The following is a 25563-nucleotide window of genomic DNA, read 5'->3' as shown; positions in this document are numbered from 1 at the left end:
ATGGAAACCTCGGCCTGCAACCTGGGTCAGGACCCTATGCTCTGCCAGAAAGCATGTCTCAGTACAGCCTGGCCCTGAGGTCTGTGGGGCTGGAACCCCACACCAGTCGCCTCCTTTCTGGGGATGCGGGTGGAGGAACCAGACGGCTGGTGAGCAGCAGGAAAGAGTGTTGGAGGGGCTTTTTCTAGAATGTCCCATCAGCACGGAGTGTCTGACGGCCCCCACAAATGCATGGAGCAGAGGGTTAGTGGATTGGGGCAGGGAGCACATGGACCTCCAAGGAGCTGGGCTCTCGAGGAGGCAGGGATGATGCAAAGCTGAGATGTAAGACTTGGTCTTCATTTACCTACGTCAAGGTCAACGATCCCAGGCAGGTGACCGAGAAACATCTCACGATCAGCCCACGTGGTGGGAGCAAGGGTCGGAGCCACGGGATATCAGGACTTGGTCGTGGCATAAGGACAGGACCGGCCCAGAAGCCTGACCTCACTCTAGGGCTCCAGATCAGGGCTGGCCCCACTCCTCTTGGCCGGCACTGCAGCTGGCCCAGCCTCCGGCTCCATGCCGTCACCTACTCGCCTGTGACCTTGCCTTGCTGGCTCCGATTGCAGCAGCGAGGGTGGCCTGAGTGCTGCAAGCCCCTCTCTGGCACTGCTGGATGCCTCCCTCCCTCCCTCTCTGTTCTCTGCCCATCTGACTCACGGTCCCCGGTCACCGCTGCTGTGAGAGTCAGTCTCTAAGCTCAGAAGCCAATTAGGAGAAATCTGTCGCCAGCCCCAGCTCTGAGGAGGCTGCTTCCTCCCCTCCAGCCAGGATGACTCAAAGCAGCGAGTCCCCAGCAGCTGTGGCAGCACCCGCGCCAGCAGAGCTCACGGAGGAGAAGCCGTCCTGGAGGATGGGACCAGCTTCCCTGGCCTTGCAGGCCCTTCAGGCGGCCGCAGAATGAGCCCAGTGCTAAATGATGAGGGGCCGAGCAGGCCTAGGGCTCTGTGGCTTTCTTTCTAGTCCTTACCAGCTCTCGGGAGGGCCACTGGCTGTTGGCAAAGCCAGGACACTCATGGATCAGAGGGGGTAGCCGCAGGAAGCTCTTGGATGGTTCCAAGCCCTGGGCACTTGCAGGGGAGGAGGGCAGCCCTGTGGCTGCTGATCGGCGTCTGTCTCTCCCCTGCCCTCCCCCTTAGCTGAGCCCCTGCCCCCAGGCCAAAGCCACTCACGCAGAGGAGCTAAAAAATCGTGGTGTTCGATGAGTCCAGCACATCAGCAGCCATTGTGGGAGCTGGGGGGACAACCGTGTTCCCTGCTGGGCAGGGTGACAGGAGGGACCAGGAGGGGCCATCTGAACCTCACACTGCCTGGTGCTGCTCTCGGGGGCTTCTGCTTAGAAAGCTTGGCTCAGCCTGCCGGGCCCAACTCCAGGTCACCACCCCCTGGAAGCCCTCACATCCACCCAGCAGGCAGACTTCTTTCTCTGAGCTCCCATCCTGTCTGTCTGGACATTGGCATCCATCACTCCACCTCCTGCTACAGACTCTTCCCCTGCGGGGTCCATCTCAGACGCAGCCCTGAGTGCGAGGGGCACGAGGATGAGCCCCGTTATTTACAGCTGAGGAAAGGGAGGCCGAGAGAGTGATTTTCCAAGGCCTTAGGGTCAATAGGGTGACAGGATGCAGGCCCAGGCCCCATACCCTGAAGCCTCCCCATAATACGTGCCCCCCACCTCGTAGTTATGCTGGCACCTCGTGGCTAGACCCGTTCCCCTTCCAGAGGGTCTGCCTTGATTTCCCCACCTGCAGCCCTGTTTCCAACCTTAGCAGACCACAGACCCTCTCTAGGTCCTGTCCATGCTCTTCCCCCAAATAGGGCCCCATATTTAGTAACTAAAAGATATTGAGCACCAGCCAAACGTAGGTACATTTCGATTCATCTAAACTTGAATTCCATATAAACAACATGTTTTTAGTACATGTATGTCTGGTGCAATAATTGGGACATACTTATGCTAAAAAAATTAGTGTTCACTATTTAGCTGAGATTAAAATTTAGCTGGGCCTCCTGTTTTCATGTGGAAACCCTACCCCGAAGGCCTCTTTCCTCACCATCTGTGGAATCCTGGAACGGATGGCTCAGTGACTCAGATCGAACCCAGGCAGCCTGGCCCCCCGCCGTGTCCATCAGCAGCGCTGTCAGGTCCGGGGCTCTGCGCTGGTGCTCAGCATGCCAGGAGGGCAGGCACAGACCTGGAGTCCTCCCAGCTCTCCTCTACCAATGTCCTGACACATCTGGGACCTGTGGCAGGGCCTGAATGCCTTAGACTGGGTCAGCCGGGGCATACAGGATGGACGGTGCTGCAGCCGCCTTTACCTCAACACCAATCACAGCCACACCTGCCACCCGCAGCAACTGAGTCAGCAGCGGCAGCAGCAGCAGCAGCACCCGGCCCAGCCCACACCCTGCACCAGGCTCTGCTCACAGCACTTAACTCAGTCCTCGAAGGATGCTGGGAAGGAGCTGCTGCGTGCCCCATTTTACGCAGGAGGAAACGGAGGCCTGAGGAGGCCAAGTAACTTGTGTGAGGCTGACTGTTAGTAGCAGAGGCAGGAGGCAGACTTAGCCCCAGATTTATGCTGTTCACTGCCCTCCTCTCTCCTCATGTGCCAGCACGGGCAGGTCTCCACCCTCTGCCCTCTCCCCGTGGACACAGGCCTTCCCTCTCTGCCACACTCACCCCCAGGTTGTGCCACACTCACCCCTCTGGGTATAGCCTCATCTTTTAAGCCCCCTTGCCCATCCCTTCTGTACCCCTGGGCCTGGGCTGCAGTCTCCTGCTTGGGTGGGCTTCATGCAAGAAGGCTCAGAGCCCTAGGAGTCCAGGCCACATGGATACTTAGAAAGCATTTTCACGATGTTGACAGCGGTGACGATGGTGCTTAGAATTTCTGGCTTAACCTACAGGAAGCCCCACGCTTACTGATGAACCTTTAGAAGCATTTCCATTAGTGAGGAGTAAAAGGAGAATGTTCGCAACTGCCCATATCATCTTCAATTTAATGCCCAAGTGTGAGTCGCACTTGAGTAGTTGACTGTGCACATGGAAGAAAAGAAAAATCCAGGTGTGATCCAAATGTGATAAAACACGTTTAACCAATTAAAGCACAGAAAACTTTTCTATGACCTCAGGGTAAAAAAGAGTTTTAAAATTAAAGACATAAAGAGAAAAATGATCAGTTTGAATTATCAAAATTTGTAACTTCTGTATGAAAAAGGCCCATAAACGTAATTAAAAGATAAGTGACTTTGTGAGGCAGATTTTTGCAACATGCAGCAAATAATGGATTGATAGCCATAATATATAAAGAGTATCTACAAACCAATAAGGTGACAACCCAAAGAAAAAACACGCAAAGCATCTGAACAGGCAACTCCCCAAAGAGGAAATCTACATCATGAATAGGTACGAGAACATGTTCACTAACATGTGATGCTTATGTCAATATTCCCTAGAATATCATTCCACATCCATCAGAATGGTAAACATCTAGAAGATTGACAATTCCAAGCATAAAAAGTTGCACACACTGTTGATGTGAGCAATTTAGAACATGATCCTTTGGGAGACCATCTAGGGAAATCGAGTTGAGAACAGGTGAGTCTAGACCCTGCACATTCCCTCCCACGCATGTGCCCCGTAGAAGTCAGGGATGTGAGGTGGCATGGCATCAGAGCCAAGGCCCCAAACCCCAGGACGGGCCTGCCAGGGTGTCTACCAGCTGATCACCCTAGGCAGGCCATGTGCTTTCTCTGTGCCTCAGTTCCCTTAATTGGAAAATGGGCACTTCCCCCTCGAATGTCATTAGGTGAGTTCCGTGAGAGGATGTATATAAAATTACTCATTACTAGAACATCAATGAGCCTAATAGATGATGGCTATTTTCACCATGACTTTATTTGTAATAGAAAACACTGGAAACAAGCCAAATGCCCATCAGAATGGAAATGAACACATACATTTAAATATTTTCACATGATGGAATACACTACAGAACTTAAAAACATATAAAATAGACTTAGATTGTCACCATGGATGGATCTTGAAAATAAAATGTTGAGTAAAAAGAGAAATTGTAAAACATTACTTATACCATAATCCCATTTATGTAAATGCTTAAACAGTACAGTAGAACATATTGTTTATGGAGGTCCTGTGCAGAAGAGGTCTAAAACGTGGACTAATTACTCCCTCATTCATGACGGTGGGCTGCCTCCAGGAAGGGATTTTTCACTTGGGGAGGCAGGAACATGAGGGTTTGTCATAAAACACTTTCTGGCTTTCTGGAGCTTATTGTTGTCAGTATTTTTCTTGTTAAGCTAAGCCCCTCAGAGGCATCCCATCACACTTAGAAGCACCCCTGCTCCCATGGTCCATGAGCCCCCTGCACACCCACAGCCCCAGTCCCTGCTAGCTTGGCTGAGTCAGCTCCTTGGCTACCACTGTCCCCCTTGCTGGTTTCAGCCCCATTGGCCCATCCATGCCTCACACCCCACACCATCTGTCCCCTTCACCTGAGGTCCCTTCTCCCGCTGTTTCCCATTCCTGGAAGGCTCCTTCTTGAAACCTTCCCACTCTCCGGGTCTCAGCTCAATGGCATGCCTGGAGAGGCTGTGCCGACCACCCTGCCTGCAAGGGCACCCACCCCACCCTTCACTCTGGGTTTTGTGCAGTTTCGTGAAGTACTCGTCACCCTCTGAATCATCTTGTTGAGAGACCTCACTTGTATCTTCTCTGTCAAAGTCTACCCCAGGGGACTGTGAGCCCCACCAGAGCTGGGGACCTTGTTTGGCTCACAGCGTAACCAGCACCTATTCTAGTGCCAGCCACAGAGTCAGAGATGGAGTGCTCAGAGAGGGTCCTGATGGATGGATAGATGGGAAGATGGACCTATGGATGGACAGATGGAGTGATAGATGGCTGGACAGATGAGTGGATGGATGAGTGGGTGGATGGATGGGTGAATGGATGGATGGGTGGGTGAGTGAACAGGTGGATGGATGGGTGGATGGATAGATGGGTGGATGGATGAATGGTTGGATGGGTGGATGGATGGGTGGGTGAACAGGTGGAAGGATGGATGGGTGGATGAATGGGTGGTTGAACAGGTGGATGGATGGGTGGATGAGTGGATAGATGAACAGGTGGGTGGGTGGATGGATGGATGGATGGATGGATGGATGGATAGATGGATGGATGGATGGATGGGGTGGATAGGTGGATGGATAAGTGGGTGGGTGGATGGATGGATGGGTGGATAGGTGAACAGGTGGATGGATGGATAGATGGATGGATGGGTGGATATATGGGTGGGTGAACAGGTGGTTGGATGAATGGATGGGTGGATAGGTGGATGGCTGGATGGGTAGGTGAACAGTTGGATGGATGGATGGATGAACAGGTGGATGAGTGGATAGGTGAACAGGTGGATGGATGGATGGATGGATGGATGGAAAGTATGGAATACAGGAAAGGTGGTAATAATAACAGCATAGCTACAGCTGGCTTTTGTGGTGACAGTGACAGTCCAGGGGCCATTTGGTGACTGAAAATGGTGATAGCAGTGACGACAAAGGTGACAATGACAGCACAAAAGCTTGTCTAGCACTTCTTTCCAGTCCAATTCCCTGTGCTTACAACAACTGACGGTGCCCTCCCTCTGCCATGTGACAGGACAGGGCTGTTTCCTTGACAATTCATTCTCTGCAGTGACAGCTGCCCCTGGCGCTTCCCATACAAGTGAGGGTTTCCTCCTGAGTCCTGCCGCAGCCACTGGAATCCAATGCACAGCTGTCCCTTTCCCCGGCCTCCTGCTTCTGCCGGCTGCCCACGGCTCTTTGGGGTCTCCCAGACTCAATCCAGCCTTCTGGGCTGAGGACTGCCCTCTGGAGCAACAGCGGCTGCGGTGGGGCCAAGCGCCGCCCCTTGCGGCCCCACATTGGCACTGGCAACACTGGATGGAACGCCATCGTTACCCGCTCCTCCCTGTGGGTTAAGGCATTACCACCTTCAAGTCACCTTTCATCAAGGCAGGTTCGCCAGATGGGCGATGCAGTAGGAAGGAAGGAAGGAACCGTTGTCTGCGTTGAGCCGAGACTGTGACGGAGCTGGGACCAACAGAGCATGCGCAGGTCTCATTTGCCCCCCCACTGGCTCTATTGGGCAGCCACCGTCCACCTGCTCCACTCACTGCGTAAGGGGTGGCATCTGTCGCAGGCCATCGACTGCTGGGCCCCACTCAGCCAGCAACTTCCTGCCTTTCCCCTGCCTGGCAGGAATCTCCCTCCTGGGAGAGCCCTTCCCAGAGCTCTGCACCATCTCTTTTGATGCTGCTATCGCCATGAGCAACTGCGCAACCACATCCTCGCTCACCTGCTTTACCACTGTCCCCGCTGGACTTCCACCCTGCCAGGGCAGGAGCCATGCCGGCTTCCTCACCATGCCGTGCCAGGCTCAGCTCATGGCCGGTACACAGCAGCGCTCCCCTAATGTTTGCTCATGTGTGAATATGTGGATACAGGTCACAGAAATGGAGCCGGGGTTGGAAGCCAAGCCCCTCAGACTGGAAACTCTGGGCCATCCCTGGGCACATTTTCAGCTGGGTGGCCTGCGTGGTTAGCATCAGGGTGAGCGGCCTGGGTCTGAGGGCAGGGGAGTGAGACCCTGCCGAGCCTCTCTCGGGTGCTCCTTGCTCATTCACCCAGCCTCTGTCCCGCCTCAGCCTGCAGGCTGCTTCCTGCTTTGTATCCAGCAGGATAAAGTGTGTAGATGTGCTTTGTGCTTTCATAACGTTGTCCGTGCATAGAGAATCCACTCTGCCTCCCACAGTCTAAGAATTGTCCTTTAACTAGTCACAGGCTGGAAGATCACGCTAACATCAGCTCAAAATCCCTGCGTCATCAGCCCTGCCTCAGTTTCCCATGCAAATGCTCACGCTATTAAAAGCCAGGGGCATCCGCCCCAAACCTCGGAGGACTGGGCCACGTGTGAGCAACCACGACTCCTGGAGCCTGGCAAGGGACAGGCTGGGCTGCCCTGGGGATGTGGCTATTCTGACGGTGAGTCAAACCAAAGGACAACAACTTGGCGCCCTGCAGTCCCAGCAAAACCAAGCAAGCCAGCATTCCCCAGACTTCCTCCTGGGTTCCACGCGGGCGCCCTGGGAAAGGGGACTCTCCCAACAGGAGGCCACCCAGGCCCAGCCTCTGCACTTGCTTGCATGAAAGAGGGCATAGGCAGTCCCAAAAGGAAACCCAGACACAAACTCTACAAAGGGACCCGGTGAGAACCAGCATGGCTTTGGCCCCCACACACATCGGGGTGCACCCCCGTACTTCACCTGCCTCTCTGGGGGTGAGGCTGAGCCCCTGCACATTAGCATGGCCCCATGACACCACCCCTGGCTTTGGTGGCACCATCCTCCTGGCTGTGGTGACAATGTGGGCTGGCTGCCTCCAGCAGTCTGAGAATTGTCCTTTAACTGTTCTCCGGCTGGAAGATCACATCCAGTATCAGATCCAGATCCCTCAGCCACCCCGCCACGCCCCCCAATCAGGAGTGGTGTCTCCCACTCCTAAGGAACAGGGTCCCTGTGTGCAGTTCACACTTCCCTGTGGGGGCGTTGCTCTCATAATGGCTCCAGGACCCACGTTCCATATGCCCTCCTCTTAGGACCATGCTGCACAGTCCACCCAGGGGATCCCAGTTTGGCCATCTCTCTGGCTCCCAGCCCTGCAGAGCCTTTCCCTTTACAGCCCTAACTCTCATCCCTTGCCCCTGAGTCTGGAAACAAGCCCTTTAGCAATGACTGCTGGTCTCCCTAGGCCTGGGGTGGCCATCCTTTTGGGCCACCTCTGAACGCGAGGGTCTATGTGTGTCTCAGTCCTCCGGTCCATGCCCTGGACACTGGACATTGCAGAGAGCACCCTCAACTACCATTCCTGGTGCATGTGGCTGACCCTCAGCATCAGATCCAGCTTCTGCCGGTACCACTGAGGGATCTCCTGGACACCCCTCTTCCCACCCCCCACCACCTCCTTTTGCTCAGAGACACTGACATTCTCCCAGCGGATCCTGACTGAGAGGCTCCACGTTGCGCCTGGGCTAATGGCCCGATTAGGCTCAACTTAGCAGTAAACAAAGAGGCACTGAGATAACGGCAGAGACTGGAAGGGTCATTACCAGAGGGGGCCGGAGAGGCTGAAAACCAATTAATAGATAAGGATTTCCATCCTCCTACCTCCTACTCCCCGAGCTTCCATTTGTCACTGATGCAATCAGAGCAGCCACCCTCTCAGGAAATAAAAACTCCTTCTGGTGAAGAGCTGGGATGGAAAAGAGCCCAGGAGCAAACAGAAGTCCAGGGAGCACTTGGCATCAGACACACGTGTGTGTCATCGACACAGTCACCTCCACAAGAACGTTATCATCATTATATAGTAATCACCACCATGCCTACTATTACCACCACCACCACCATTCTACCATCACTGTCGTCACCATCACCACCACACACCACCACCACCATCGGCATCATCACCACCACCACCACCATCACCACCACCACCACCATCCTACCTCCACCATCCTATTACCATGATTACCACCACCATCATCACCACCACCACCATCCTACCACCACCATCCTATTACCATGATTACCACCACCATCATCACCACCACCACCATCCTACCACCACCATCCTATTACCATGATTACCACCACCATCATCACCACCACCACCATCCTACCACCACCATCCTATTACCACAATACCACCACCATCATCACCCTCATCACCACCATCATCATCACCACCGTCCTACCATCACCGTCATCACCATCACCACCACATACCACCATCACCATCACCATCATCACCACCACCACCACCATCCTATTATCATGATTTTCACCATCACCATCATCACCACCACCACCACAATCCTATTACCATGATTACCACCACAATCATCACCACCACCACCATTCTACCACAATCCTACCATCACTGTCATCACCATCACCACCACACACCACCACCACCATCACCACCACCACCATCCTATTACCACAATTACCACCACCGTTATCACTATCACCACCACCATCACCACCACCACCACCACCATTGCCATCATCACCACCACCATCACCATCTTGCCACCATCATTCTATTACGATTACCACCACCATCGTCACTATCACCACCATCATCCTATTACCATGATTACCACCACCATTATTACTATCACCACCATCATCACCACAACCACCATCTTACCATCACTGTCATCACCATCATCACCACACACCACCACCACCATCTTACCACCACCATCCTATTGCCACTGTTACCACCACCATTATAATCATCACCACCACCACCATCATCACCACCACCACTATCCTACCACCACCATCCTACCACCACTATCACCATCACCATCATCACCATCACCACCATCATCACCACCACCACTACCATCCTATCATCACTCATCATCACCATTACTACCACCACCATTGCCACCGTCACATTACCACCATCACCACCACCGTTATCATCGCTACCACCACCACTATCACCATCATCAAATCAATATCACCAGGAACACTTTTATTGGGTCACTAACTTCAACATGACCACAGTTATTATCAGAAAGATCAGTTCCACCATTATGTTCCCAGGACTTGACACATCTTGGCATAGACCAGATGCTCAACAAATAGTCGAAGGACTGAGCTATCATCACCTCTATCACCACCTTTCAAATCACCAGTCGTCATTTCACTCTGGGCTGGGCCTCTCACCTCTCCTGCAGGAATGTCTTCTCATCCAGGCACTGATTGCATTGGTGCCGCACACTCTTCACTCTTTACTCTTGGGAGATTGTCAGCCCTCAATCCTCATGGGTCCTCCACTCTGCTGAAATAACCTAGGAGACATAGAGATGTCAGGATCATCCTTTGCATTGATGAGAGACTCTGTGGGCTTCTGGTGGTGGCCTGGACACACCCACCCTTTGCCCCTGGTTGGCAGCCTTTCTTGCTGGTCTGTGCACCTACGCACCTGTAGTGCAACTCAGCAGCAGGGTGTGGGCCACTGCACCTCTGGTGTTCTGCCGCACACCCTCCTGCCACAAATCTTCACCCCTTCCCGTCTCAGCCGCCCGTGGTTCAGTCCACCAACAAAGCGCCAGCCATTGTTGGTGAGCCTGCCTACCCCACACCAATCCCAGTGCTCCCTTCTGCTGAGGCCTCTGTTGTTTGCCCCCAAATGGATGTCTTAGATTGGGCTCCCTAGAAGGCTTCTGAGACAGATTTGTGTGCAGGGGCTTTATAGCAGAGTGCACTCTGGAGCAATGACTGTGAGCCAGGGAGAGACAGGACCAGGCTGAGGGAGAAGTCAAGTTCTGGCACATTTGCCAGAGGCCTCGGCCCGTCCCATGGGGAGCTTTGGGGCTGCAACAGCCATGCAGACTCATCCCAAATTGAGACCAGGGCCTTTGGCCAGAAAGAGTCATTGGATGTGGCTTGGCCCCTGGCAATGCTTGGAGATGGGCAGCTGTGAGCAGTCACCTGTGGCACTCCCTGCAGTGGTGGTGAGTGGCTCAGTCTTGCAGGGCAGTGGACAGCATGCCAAGTGCCAAGTGTCTTCTACAGACGCTGAATTTCCTCTGCTTTACACCCCTGGAGGAGAGGACGGGCTGCCACCTCCATCTGGGGCCTACAGCCTCTACATGGCCTGCTGGCAGCAGGCACAGCAACAAGAGGCTCCGGGGAGTTGAGGACCGGAGGCCAGGCCACAGGGAGCACTGTCTGGTCTCTGCTGTTCAAGTCGTGATGACTTTGACCTTGGAGGTGAGAATCCACCCCACCCCTCCATCCCCCATCTTCTCCCCCTGGAAGCCTCTACCCCACTGCACAGGCCTTGCCAGCTATGGAAGGAGCCATTCTTCTGCAGCTTGGGGCCCCCAAAGTGCTCTGCCCACTGCCTGCATCACCCCTCTTCACCCTCCACTCCCTCCCTACAGGTCACCTTCAGGGAAGCCTTCACTGACACTTCTCTGCAAAATGTTCTACTCATGTACGTTAACTTCAGAGTCAATATGTGTTTGTAGAATGACTAAATAAGTGTAGCATCTTTTTCTATACAATCGTATATATTCGCTATTACTTTGGATAAACAAGAGGGGGAGTGTCTCCTTATGTCTGGAGGTTGGGATGGAACAGGGCAGACATCAGCAAGGGTTTCGGATGCCAAAAGTGGCCTGGGGACTGAGACAGCACTAAAGCCAAGGAGCTGAGCCCTTGACCCCTGGGAAGTGTGTCTTCCTTGCCTAACCTCTCCTCCCACAAGCCTCAGCCCAGCCACAGTGAGGAGGAATCCCAGGAAAAGTCACTTCCAGATCACTCTACCCTGCCAGCCTTGAGAAGAAGACACCACAGCCAATAGAATCCAAGCCACCTTCTTTCCTGCGTCACCAGCCCATACCAGCATGTGATGAGACTCTGGCCCTAGCACCCTCATTCTGTACAGATGGAGAACAGGGGGGCATGACAGATAGGTCACCACCCAGTTCTGAAGGGCCCTTGCCCACTTCTCTCGACATAATGGATGTCCTCAGAAATGCAAAAGTTATTATCATTTTTATGTGACATCTACCAACTGTGCGGTCACCCCTTGGAGCCTAATCTGAACTGACAGCTTCTCTGGAAAGAATGCCCAAGCTATCCATCTACAATTTTCCATGAAATATGTGTCATTAAGATAGCAGCTGGGAAGGCAGGGAGTCAATTGTCCCCCTGTGGCAAGCAGACCCAGTGCCAAGCCATGGACCAGGTGCCCAGGTTGTGCTCCCAGCTCTGAACCCACTTGCTGTGTGACTGTGGAGGAGCCACGGAGACTTGCTCTGTTTCTGTTTCCTCATCCATAAAAAAAGAATAATGCTTGATGCTTCCACCAGTACACAGGGCACGGGGAGGGTCCAGCTACCCAGGAGACACTGTGGACACTGGGGACATCTTCCTTGCACCAGATGCAGTCCAGTTCAGGCAAACATGCTGACCGCAGTCACACTGACCACAGCACACCAACAGCCTCACTGACACCAGCACCAGCAGCAGCACTGATGACATCAACTACAGCGATACCGACAGCAACACACGGACAACAGCCCTGAGAACACCACACCAACATGGCACCAACACCAACACCAACACCAACGAACACCACACCAACACCACCAACACCAACACCAACACCAACAACACCACACCAACACCAACACCAGCACCAACAACACCAACACCACCAACACCAACACCACACCAACACCAACACCACACCAACAACACCACACCAACACCAATACCAACAACACATCAACACCACACTAACACCAACAACACCAACACCAACACACCAACACCAACAACACATCAACACCAACACCACACCAACATGAACAACACCACACCAACACCAACACCACCAACACCAACACCAACACCACCACATCAACACCAACACCACATGAACACCAACACCACACCAACACCAACAACACCAACAACACACCAACACCAACATCAACAACACCAACACCAACAACACCATACCAACACCACCAACCCCACCCACACCAACACCACATCAACACCAACACCACACCAACACCAACACCACCAACACCAACACCAACACCACATGAACACCAACACCACACCAACACCAACAACACCAACAACACACCAACACCAACATCAACAACACCAACACCAACAACACCATACCAACACCAACACCACCCACACCAACACCACCACATCAACACCAACACCACACCAACACCAACACCACCCACACCAACACCACCACACCAACAATACCACCAACACCAACACAAACAACACCACATCAGAACACCAACACTAACACCAACAACACCACACCAACACCACCAACACCAACCCCAACCCCAACAATACCAATGCCAACACCAGCAATGCCAGCCCCAACCACAGCACATGGACTAGAACACAACTAACCATGGCATGGCAACACACAACAACACTGATAACAGCATTGACACCAGCACTGGCAGCAACACACAACAACACTGACAACAACACACCAGCAACACCCACACAGGTGCTAATAGCACACTAACTACAATACACCAGCAACTCACACAGCCACTAACAACAAGGCACCAACCACAACACACCAGCAGCAACACTCACACACACATTAACAGCAATGCACCAACCACAGCACACCAGCAACACTCACACAGATGCTAACAGCAATGCACCAACCACAGCACACCAGCAACACTGACATCACCACTAATAACAGCAACATGGACACCAGCATGCCAACCACACTGACATCCACACTAACAGTGACACATCAACCACAGCACATTAACACCAACCCAAGTACCACCAACAACATGGGCAACAGCCACCATGATAACACCACCAATATCAACATAGGCAGCAACACTCATGGCAATGCTGACAGCAACAACAGCAGCAGCAATTCTGGGGCCAACAACCCTCCCAGCATCATCATCAACAGCCCTGACAATGGCAACCCTGACAACAGTGACATCAGCTCTGACAAGAGCACAGCACTGGCAGCAGCAATCCTGACGGCTGCTCTAACAACCCACACCAGCCCTGACAAGGACACTCATGACAACCGCACCCACCCACCAACCACTATTATTTATTTAACAGGTGTTCGTTCATGGCAAGCACTATGCTGCGTGTTGTAAGCATATGTCTTAGTTCATTTTCTGTTGCAATAACAGAATCCCTGAGACTGGGTAATTTTTTTTTAAATGAACTTTTTTTGGCTCGGGTTCTGGATGCTGGGAAGTCCAAGGGCAGGGCAGCAGCTTCTAGACAGGCTTTCACACTGTCCTTAAGCACAGCAGGAAAGTGGGAGGGGAAGCAAGTGAGCGTGAGAGAGACCACAAGAGTCAGCCCAGCTTGCTCGCAGAACAACCTGCTCTCGTGAGAACTCACCCCGAGATAAAGGCTCTAATCCACTCACAAGGCCTCTGCCCTCATGCCCAGGTCACCTCATAAAGGCCCACCTCTCAATACTGTTATTTTGGCAATTAAGCTTCCAGCACATGGAGGTTTGGGGACATGTTTGGACTGTGGTCGGGCTTAGCCACTTTGCCCTCAGGACAGTCCTAGATGGTGGGTCCATTATTGTCCCCGCTTTACAACAAGGAGCCTGGGGCACGATCAAGTGAGATGACCAAGGTCACAGGAGCCCAGTCCCCCGAGCCCATGCCAGGCCTGCTCTCCACCTGGGGAATGCACCCCTCCTAGGCCTCTGCTCCTTACATGTGGGAGGAGAGGGGATGAAGGCTCTACCTGAGGGGTCACTGCAGCGCAGTGGGCAGGGGCATCTCGGCCATGCATGGAGGAGGGTTGGCACCCACAGTGCAGGAGGCAGGGAGCATCTCACATCGACCAGGTTGGGTGCAGGCCCAGCGACAGGCACTGCCTTGGTGCCGCATCCAGCCTCCTCCTCCTGGTTCCACTTCACCATCGTCACCACCACCACAGCCTCCACCTTCTCAGGCAGCCAAATGAACTAGTTTCAATGTGGGTTTCACATCTCTCAATGAAAATCCGTTCTTCCTTCAGTGAAAGTGCCTAAAATGCCACCACTAAGTAAAATCTGAATCATAAGTCAGCATTACAAAATATTAGATCAGATTTTATATTCATCCAGGGCAAGTTTCATTCTTCCCAGGTCTCCCGCAGAAATGGACATTCCATGGTCAGCTCTGGCCTCTCCAGACATCAGCTCACGGACCCTGGGGCCTCCCAATCCCCCAAGGGCTCAGCCACCTGCTGAGAGCCAGAGGGGTGCTGCCAGGGGAGAAGACACACGCAAGCACTTCTAACTTCAGTTCTTCCCATCACCGTGCTTTTCACCACGTCACTGTCACATGGCACTGAAGAAATGCCCCAGAAAAGGGACCCCAAAGACCCAGGCAATATCCATCACTCATTATTTGTACAACTTCAGAAACACAATGCCTTCCTTTTGGCCTCATTTTCTTATTCATTTACTCATTCATCAAATACTGTGTGGAGCTCTGTGCACTTTTCTGGGCAAAGAGCTGCCAGGAAACAAGACAGACGTGGTTCCCGCCTCATGGAGCACATCTGTCTGCAGGGTTTAGGCAGCTTTTGCTGCAGACAATGAATCTCATGCCTCACTGGTTCCTAATGGCCGGCATTTGCTTCTAAGCACAGGAGTCTGCGGGTCTCACCTGGGCCCAGCCAGGCACGCCCAGGCCTCCGGGGCCTGGTTCTGGGCTCAGGCTGATGAGGCAGTAGCCAGCAGGGCTTGCTGGCCTTGCAGTGGAGGGCAGAGCAGCAGAGGGGTGAGAGGAAATGAACAGTGCCCCCAAAGTGGCCCTGACCCACTTCCACCACGTCCTATTGGCTGAGCCATGTTTCACATCCAAGCCCAGCACCCGTGGGCAGGGCCGTGCCCTCCATTCACAGTGGGGGCTCTGTCAACTCACTCGGTAGAGGGCATAGATGTAAAATTTCAACCCAGGGAGGGGGCAGGGAGCCCTCTTCCCATCTACTCCAGTGGAAGCAAAACAAAAGTGTGTAGAAAGGCCAGGTTGTGAGAGACGCTAAGATAGGGAAGCAGGAGCTGAGGAGGAGTGAGGGGTCCAAGTGGGTCCAAGGGGTCCGAGGGGTCCGAATACCCCGCCCCAGCTCCCTTCCAGGGACTCACTGTTCCCCAAACCTGTGCCACGCAGCATCGTCTACTGCCTCTGAGCTGCAGACGTCACTGGGAGGGGCCCCTTTAAATTTTCATCCACTCAGACCAAGAGGACGGGAAACACACACCACAGTGATCAGGGCCCGCTCCGTGCCTGGCTCGGGGCCAACAGCACTTTCGGTGTTGTTTCGTTATAGCCGCACAACCTCGGTGCCACCCCTTTCCACTCAGCTGATTGGAAAGCTGAGTTCAGGAGAGGACGCCAGCTGCTCACAGACATCGAGAGGAGCAGAGCGGTCCCCGGCCTTCAGACACACAAGCCAGGCTGTGCCCTCGTGGGGCCAGGGCAGTCAAGGCTGTGATTCTGGGGTTCACCCCCCAGATGAGAGAGCCGCCACTCCCCCAGAGGGAAGCTGAGGCTCGGTGGGGAAGGGACCAGCTCTGATCCAACAGGGTCACCAGGATCCCAGCCCGGGTCCAGGAAGGGCAGACAGGACTGGGTCTGCAGAATTCAGAACCCCCCCTTCCCATTAATTCATGCTCCTCTGAGGACCCCTACCAGGCCAACTTCCAGCCATGCTGGCCGTGCTGAACTCTCCCACCTGAGCTGGAAGAAGGCTCAAGCGGTTGCCACGACCCTTCGTCTTTGAGAGGGGTCTAAACAAACACACAGCCGCCTGCCTTTCTTCAAAATGAAATTGAGTTTTATATGTCAGCATTTGGCCAGGAAGAAAAAATAAATGCCACTGAAGGCCAAGCTGTCTTGCCCACGTTGTGATCATTTACCAGAGCTTAAATGCAGCAGTTAGCACGGAGTGAAATAAGAGAGCCCCGGGAGGAGATAAGACCCAGCATCTCACAATGGCTTCCAAGAGCAACTGGATGTCACAGTTGCCAAGGAGTTTGGGACACTCTGGACAGGAGAATTGTTGTTTTCCTTGGCAGAAAAATGAGCCTTCCACGCACAGCTAAATACCACTAGCTTTGCTTCACCGCTGTGTGGCTGCTTTGCAGCAAATCTCCCTGGCAGGCTGGTTCCCTCTCTCTGAGCCATTTCCCTCCACCCCTGGCCTCGCAGCAAGGGCCTCAGGCTGCACGGAACACTCCTTCCCCAGGGAAGTGTGGGCCACCAAGCCAGCCTGCCTGCCCTGCATGCGGGGCCAGGATCTGGCTGCCTCTGTTCCTCCCTGATCTTCATCCTCTGCTTCCCGATGGGGTCTCCTCTTGGGCACATGCAGGCATTTGCCTGGGTCCTCACCCTGAAGTCCTCCCCTGGTCGCCTGGGGACAATTGTCTTGCCTGCCGCTAAAGATGACGCAGAAGAAATCCACTGGACAGAAAGATGGTGTTTGTGTGTGGATTTTGGCTTTGAAGTCCAGTCATCATCTGACTGGCCCCCCGTGCAGAGGCCCAAGGAACTTCTCCATCTGGATTATGCTAAAAAGTGTCCAAGGTCCAAATCGTGCTTGGGGCCACCAGAGTACCCTTACCAATCCCAACCTCACCTTGGTCCTCATCCCTCCGTGGGGTGCAGACAACCAAATCCCGCTTCCTTCCACGTATTCCTGGCTCCACTGGCTGCAGCTGCTGCAAACTCCCATAGGCTCTCATAGGCCTCCAGCCAGGTCCCGGCACACACTCCTGCCCCTTCCCCATCTGTTCACACGGAGCCAAATTCTGCCTTCAAATGTAACTCTAGCTTCACCCCTCCCCTCCCCGGGCTGACTTCTCTGCATGGGCTGCTGGGCCCTGCACAGTCCCATCCCTGTGCCAATGGCAGTCACGCCTGCCAACAGCCACATGATGCCTTCAGCTCCCCAGAGGATCCACGCCCAGTGCTCCCTGGCCATGCAGCCTTGCCCACAGTGCCACCCAGGCTGGCTGGAGAGGAGGACGGAGGTTGGAGCTTGACTTCACATCTGCCATGGCCATCCTGCTGGGGCTGCAGCCAGGCCTCCCCTCCCAACACTCAAGGTGTGCAGCCTGAACCCAGCCTCCCTCTCCAAGGAAAACTCACCTCACTTGTTCCTGCATTCTTTCTATCAATATCTTGAGTGCAGCACCAGGCAGACTCTAGGGGCACCCCATGAGTGCCCCCTCCCGGGATTCACACCCATGCAATCCCCCCACTTTAGTGTGTCCTGGACTTGCTTTAACCAATCGACTAGGGCCCAGGAGATGGGACATCACTTCTGTAGTTTTGTCACAAAACATTGCCACGTCAGTCTTGCTGGCAGCCATTCTTGCTGGCTTGGCTGAAGCAAGTGAACACTTTGGGGACACCCATACGGCAAGGAACTGGGAGTGCCTCTGACCAACAGCTGCCTAAAACTGAGGCCTTCAGTCCCACAGCCCCAGGGAACGGAACCCTCAACAGTCAGGTGGGCATGGGAGCAGAGCCTTCCCCATTCAGGCCTCAGATGAGACCACAGCAGCCCTAGCCAGCACCTTGACCACACCTGTGAGGCCATGACCAGAGGACCCAGCAAGGGTATCCCGGGCTCCTGACCCCAGGGACCACGTGCTAGTTGAAGCCACGGCATTTGAGGTCATTTGTTTCACAGCGATGCTACTCATCCAAGTGCCTGCTATGGGCTGTGCACTGAGGAATGGAGGGAGGCTGTTTTTGCTTTGAATTTCTCAGTCTGATGGGGATGCAGACAAGCAGGCAGACAGCTATGAATCTGTGGAGCACCCCACTGAGGAGGCGAGCAGAGGTGGCCAGGGCAGGTGCGACACAGAAGATGCAGCCTGCCAGGTCAGATATGGCTTCCCAGTTAGGGCAAGGAGGGCAGCTTTCAGAAGGGTCCCACCTCTGGTCTATGGAGAAGCCATCCCTGCAGAGGGTCAAAGAGATTCTCATGCTATGCGGCAGCGGCAGAGAATCAATGCGTGCCCAAGGCACCTGGTGAGAAATTAGAGTCAGGTCTCAGGGTCAGAGAGAGGCAGTGGGGAAGTGGCTACAGGTGAGAGGCCCCCGCTGCCTGCAGGGCTTTGTGGATGCCTGCGCAGGCTGGGCCTGAAGGAGGAGCTCTACCGTGGTTGCAGGGGGGCAGGCACCTCAATGCTCCCATCTGCCAATCCAAACTCAGAGCATCTCCCAGGGCCTTCTGGCTCTGAAGCCCTGGGGTTCAGTGGATGAGCTATGATCATGTGAGTTGGGCTGATGGGGAAGTCATTTTTCTCTCTCCCTGGAGAAATTAAAAGTATGAAGCTCATAGCTATAACGGCCTCAGTTCCAACCAATTGGCCCAACAGAAAAGTATCAGGAAAAAAGGTCTTCAGAGGAGTGCCAGGTTAGGAGAAGCTTCATCACATGGTGACTGTGATCTCAGGCTTGCCCTTCTCCCTCTGCACCTGTGGCCCCAGGACGAGGGGCACGGGCCCTGAGCGCCTTAAGTATACAGGGACCTTCTCCTGTACCCGGCACCATGGCCCAGGCTGGGACCCTCCCCACCTTCTGACCCTTTCCTTCCACTTCCCTTTGGTTGAAAGCAGATGAAAATGCTGCCTCCTGGATGTGGGAAAAGTAGCAATGCAACATTTGTAAAAGTGCTTAGTAGCTATTCTATTTCCAGAGGCCATTGTCAAAGTAATTATACATAGTTTAGTAGGCCTCATTGTTTAGAGCAGTTTTAGGTTTCAGGAAATTTCAAAGGTAATTCACAGATGGATGAGCAGACACAAGGCAGCGGAGCCCTCAGCCGGCCGTGGGGAAACAGCAGTGCCATCGTGACTACAGCCACCCAAAGGTGCAGGCCTCCCAGGGGGCGACGCTGGGCTGTAGATGGGACAAAGGTTTGCTGCAAGTCTACTTCCAGAGGTGGATCCAAGACCCTTTTTCCGATTTGAGAACCTGGGTGACTGCCCCTTCTGCACCTCCACAGAAGAATGGAAGCTTATTTTGCGGAGACGGCAAGGAAGACAGTGTCTGTCTCAGGCAGGCACCGCGGGGATCACAGCAGGGACAGGGACTGTCCTAGGAGTAGGGCTTGAGTCGGAATCTGTGTGCAGCCTCTGGAAAGCCAGTCCCAGACAAGTGTGGAGAGTCTTTCCCGGGGAATCTGACCAGCTTGGAGAGAGACGCACAGACACGGACCCAGTGTCTCCCAGGGACATAGTTCCCCTGGGTCACCCTATGTGCAGCCCACAGCAAGGCCACTTCACACCACACAGCCCTTATTCAGGCTCTGAGTGTCCTCTAAATGCAACACCCAGCCTGGAGACACCCAACAGACAACAGCGTCCACGGTGGAAACAGAGCACCATGACCAAAGACACGGCAACCTGGAAGACATGGAGGCGAAGCTGTTAGACGGACGGTGGCCAGCATCCTTAGAGGTGCAAGTAAGACATGAACAGGATGCAAGAAAACACAGTCGGGGCTGAGAGCCCAGAGAGAGAAGAGCATGGAGCAGAAACGAAAGCCACGGGCGGTGAGGGATCAGGTGCGGAAGTGCCTCAGAAAGCAGAGAAAAACTAAGAAGAAAATAACAGGCCAACCTAGGAGGGCCAGCATTTTAACCATAGAAATTCTAGAAAGAGGGAACCAAGAGAGCAGAGGGGAAGCGATGTCTGAGAAATAGCTCCATAGCTACTCCCCAGAAGAAAGGGCATCAATACGTTCTGTGTCATCCCCTAAATTCCTGCATCAAAGCCCGAACCCCCACGACCTCAGAATGTGGCTGTTTGAAAACAAGGCCTTGAGAGAGGTGACTGGGATAAAGTGAGTTCACGTTGGTGGGGCCCCAGTGCAGCATGCCTAGTGTCCTCATAAGAAGAGGCGATGGGGACACAGACACCAGCAGAGGGACGACCATGCAAGGACATGGGAGAAGACGCCATCTACAAGCCAAGGAGAGGGGACTCAGGAGGAAGCGGCCCTGCCAACGCCTGGGTCTGGGACTTCCAGACTCCAGAGTTGTGAGAGTATTCATTCATTTCTGTTGTTGAGGCCCCAGTCTGTGGCACTTTGCCATGGCGGCCCTAGCCAGCTAAAGCAGGCATGCAACTTCCAAGTCACTGGGCCAGAGATCACAGCTCCCAGGAAGAAAACCAGCCCACAGCAAGGAACGGCGGCGCTACGATGTCTCAGAATGCGGAGAACAAAGAGAGCATCTGAACAGTTTCCAGAGAGGACAAAAACCAAACCAGTGAGCCAACGCATTTCACGGAAAGTATCAAGAATCAGGATGGTGTTGGTCTCAAGGGCAGGGCCGGGTGCCGGGAGACACGAACGCATGGCCCAGATGTTCTCAGGGAAAGAGGTCCCCGCTAGAGCCCCACATCCGGCCGAGCTATCCACCTAGCAGGGGGCACAATACATATGCTTGTTCCACAGAGGCTCAGAGGGACCTCCACACACCTTTTCCAGAAGAATTTGCTCCACCAAGATGAAGGAGTCAGGCAAAAAAGAGCAAGACAGACAGCTGGGAATTCCTGAACAAGCCTCTCAAGAAGAAGAGAGCCGGGCAACGGCCTTGAGACAGACCAGGCCCGGGGAGAGCGATTTCTTCAAAGAGATCAAATTAGTAGGATGCCTGATATGTTTAAATGTCCTGATGTGTTTGCACAACTGGGGGAGAGTTTGAGGTGGAATTAGTGTTAAGGGTACAGAAAACTAAGCAAATGAAAAAATAAGACCATTATTAACTCCAGGAGGGAAACTGGACTCAGGAGAAGAAAAAGAAGTCCTGTATGATGGGCTCAGTGTGGCAGTGCGTTTGCAGTATCGATCTTGCTGAAATGGCATTGTGACTGCGGGGAGGGTGGGGGCAGGCAGCAGGCAGGCTCGTGGAAGTGCTAAAAACACAAACACTGCATCCCAATCCTGCACGGCGGGAGTCAGTAGACAAAGCCCGGGACTGAGAAATCGACAAGCCGTGTGTGTGTGTGCCTGCCATCTGGAGGTACAGAGGCAAAATATCAGAATCACCAGGGAAAAGGGTGAAGATGATTGCCTCTGGGGAGCTGGAAGGGTAGGGAGGGCAGTCTGGACGGAGGGTCCCATGGCAAGCCCAAGAGAACTTGCAAGTTGGAGACCTTGGCAGCAAATCCATGTATGTGCATAACTGCATTCGCCTCCCAGGGCCACCATGATGAAATGCCACAAGCTGGGTGGCTGAAGCCATCACACATTTACTCTCTCACAGCTCTGGGGTCCAGAAATCTGAAATCAAGGTGCTGCCAGGGGCGCGCTCCCACCCAGGGATCTGGCGGAGCGTCCGTCCGTGTCTCTTCTGGGTTCTGGTGGCTCCACAAGCTTCTTGGCTTTGTCTGTGCCTCTCCAAGCTCTGCCCTGTCTTCACGGGGCCTTCTCCACTCCTCCGGGTGTCTCTTATAAGGACTTAGGGCCCTTAGGATAATCCAGGAGAAACCCATCTCAAGATCCTTAATTTCATCTGCAAAACCCTTTCTCCAAACAAGATCACATCTGCTGGTTCTGGGGTTAGGATGTGGTAGGATGTGGACATATAGGAGGGGAGGGAGCACCACTTAATCCCCTAAAATAACTTCAAGAAAAAATAAAGGTATGTGGCTCAGCTTCCTCACACAGTGTCCCCACCGTCCCCACCAGGTAGCCCTTCCTCCTGCTTGAATACCACTGGAGATGGGAGGCTTACTGCGTCTCATTACTGAGCAGCTTTCTCAGATGTGTCATCACACTGAGCTAAACCTGCCTCCCTGGGACCTTGGTCTGTCGGCTCTGGGGCTAGTTCCTGAAATGACACAGAGTCTGGGCAGGGAGGAACACTTGGGGCCTCTGGTGTGGACGACCAGAAACCAGACAGAGTCCTGGCCTTGGGCCTGCTCCAAGCGTGGTCTGAGATTGATGGGGTAAGGATTTGGGCAGGAGTCCTGGGGTGATGATGACAGCTGAGCCCCCAGAAGCCAGCACTTCCCATGGGAGGGGAGACAGACAGAGCTGCCTGCGGTCCGGTCCTGTGTGTGCAGAATTCTAGGAGTTTCCTCTGGCTAGCTTGCCACTCTGTCCTCCTTTAAATCCCAAATCCATTCCTGGAAAGAAACATTGAGGTCCCCTGGCCGTTCCTGTTCTGGGCCTTTGCAATAGCTGTTCCTTCCAGAGGCAACACAAGCCCAGACCCCACCTTGCTGGTTCCTTCAGCCCCAGGGAGATGCACATGCTCGGGGAGGCTTCGATGGGCTCCACGTGAAGTTGCTTCACACACACACACACACACACACACACACAAAAAAAAAAAAAAAACCCTTCCTCATCACACATGCACACGCATACCCACACACACATAGTCCCAAAGCCCACACCCTTGCACACCCTCACACTCACAGCAGCTCACAAGGATGCCATGGTGGGGGGGAGGCCTGTGTGGGGAGGACAGGGCTGTTTACAGGACTTAGGGTGGTTTCTGAGGGAACAGCAGAAACCAGGGAGAGCAATTTCTGTGGGAAGCTTCGCCTGCGCTGTGCTTCCGCTCAGAGCCGGGTGACACTCCGAGTCGCAGGCCCACGCATGTGCCTGCCAACCTCGCCTCTGCCTGCTCTAGGCTAGCACATACCTGGCACGGGGCCAAGGATCTGTATGTGTTCCCGGAATCAGCCCCTGGACTTCCAGATGTCGAAGGCTGGGCCCGGGGAGGGGTTGATGCGTCCACAGTCACACAGCAGAGAAGGTGCGGACTCGACCCTGGATTTTGGAGTCTCGTGCCCTCTCCAGTGCCCATGCTGCACTCTGCCCAGACAGGTGTGGCCAGGCCCCAGCTCTAGGGGCACAATCAGCCAGCTGCCTTCTCACCAAGGGGCTGCGGGTCCCACCTGCTGCTCGCCCCACAGATGCTCCCAGGCTGGCCTGGCACCTGCTCGTGCAGTGGGATTTACCATCCTACTCCTCCATTGCCCGAAGTGTGGGGCTTTCATTCACCTCCACACACACGTGACTTGCCAGAATGCCCGAGGGATGGCAGGTCGGCCACCAGGAGATGTCCCCTCCCTCCACGTGCCTTCCACAGGGTCAGCCCCATTTCAGCATGCCAAGGATCGTGAGCCATTCATGTCAGGATATTTCCACTTTAATTTCAAACAATCATGCACATCACAAGCTGCTGTCCTCAAAGTTCGTCCATGCAGAGAATGTCAGACAGGCCTGTGAGAAGGGGCAAGATGCCTGGTGATACAGTCACTCTCAGCCGGCCCTGGTGCCCTCCTGCTCACCGCAGTGGAGAGGGAGGAGCTGAGGCCGGGGGCACTGCAGGGGAAGGATCCTTCTGCTGCCCGTGTGTCCCAGAGGGCTATGGTTTCCTGTCTACTAGTCCTTGTCTGTTCAATAGGCATCTTCCAACGTCTGCAGATACAGTGATGGCAGCTGGTGACAAGGTCAGATTGACGCTGGAAGACAGCCCTGGGTGCCACCGCTGCTGCTGGAGACAAGACTGGGGAGGGACACCAGGCCGAGGGCGAGGCCACTGGTTCACAAAGGTAGAGAGATGGTTGGGAGAGGGGGGTGGTTTATGCCACGTATGCTAAAAATAATTGCTGATGTTTACAAGGGAAGGAGCAAAACAGGCTGATCGGCCTTTGCCTCTTGGCTCTGACGGCGGGATTTGATGGCTTGCGGGAAATACAGGATGGGGAGAGCGAGCTCTGTGGTGCCGAGACCCTGGCATTATTTGCTTCTCTGTCTCAGCAGCTGTTCCTTCTGGGGCAGGGTCTAAAAACATTCTAAATCCATGCGGTGTCCAAAGATAAGGCTGGCTCCCTGACCCTCCCTACCAAACAGAAAAACAGCTGGAGACAAAAGAATGCTATGATTTGAGTGACCCCTTCCAAACCATATTGGAGCGTGAGTCCTGATGTGGTAGTGTTGGGAGGTGGGGCCTCCAGAGGGGATTGGATCGAGAGGGCTCTGCTCCCATCAATGGATTAATCCACTTGTGGATTAATGGATTAATGGGTTACCACTGGAGTGGGACCAGTGGCTTTACAGGAAGAGGAGGAGAGACCTGATCCAGCAGCCTCAGCCCCTTCGCCAGGGAATGCCCGGCGTGGAAGAGAAGACCTGATCCAGCAGCCTCAGCCCCTTCGCCGTGTGATGCCCGGCGTGGAAGAGGAGGAGAGACCTGAGCCAGCAGCCTCAGCCCCTTCGCCAGGGAATGCCCGGCGTGGAAGAGGAGGAGAGACCTGAGCCAGCAGCCTCAGCCCCTTCGCCAGGTGATGCCCAGCATGGAAGAGGAGGAGAGGCCTGAGCCAGCAGCCTCAGCCCCTTCGCCAGGGAATGCCCGGCGTGGAAGAGAAGACCTGATCCAGCAGCCTCAGCCCCTTCGCCGTGTGATGCCCGGCGTGGAAGAGGAGGAGAGACCTGAGCCAGCAGCCTCAGCCCCTTCGCCAGGGAATGCCCGGCGTGGAAGAGGAGGAGAGACCTGAGCCAGCAGCCTCAGCCCCTTCGCCAGGTGATGCCCAGCATGGAAGAGGAGGAGAGGCCTGAGCCAGCAGCCTCAGCCCCTTCACCAGGGAATGCCCGGCGTGGAAGAGAAGACCTGATCCAGCAGCCTCAGCCCCTTCGCCGTGTGATGCCCGGCGTGGAAGAGGAGAGGCCTGAGCCAGCAGCCTCAGCTCCTTCGCCAGGAAATGCCCGGCGTGGAAGAGAAGACCTGAGCCAGCAGCCTCAGCCCCTTCTCCGGGGGATGCCTGGCGTCACCTCAGGGCGCTGCAGGGTCCCCACAGCAGGAAGGCCCTTGCAAGATGCAGCCCCTCAACCCTGGA

The 25563-nt window shown here is 54.3% G+C and overlaps 1 non-coding gene across 1 annotated transcript; it reads left to right on the top strand.

Moving 5' to 3' along the window:
• The first annotated feature begins 1945 nt into the window (after positions 1-1945).
• Positions 1946-2016, top strand: MIR1302-7 (microRNA mir-1302-7). The gene has a single exon (NR_035655.1). It is a non-coding gene; the product is annotated as a microRNA mir-1302-7 (primary transcript).
• Positions 2017-25563: the final 23547 nt, after the last annotated feature.

The sequence above is a fragment of the Pan troglodytes genome, chromosome 7 (assembly GCF_028858775.2).
Source record: "Pan troglodytes isolate AG18354 chromosome 7, NHGRI_mPanTro3-v2.0_pri, whole genome shotgun sequence".
In the NCBI taxonomy this organism is placed as follows: Eukaryota; Metazoa; Chordata; class Mammalia; order Primates; family Hominidae; genus Pan; species Pan troglodytes.
The sequence above is the reverse complement of the archived record's forward strand: the minus strand, read 5'-3'. Positions and strand labels throughout refer to the sequence as shown.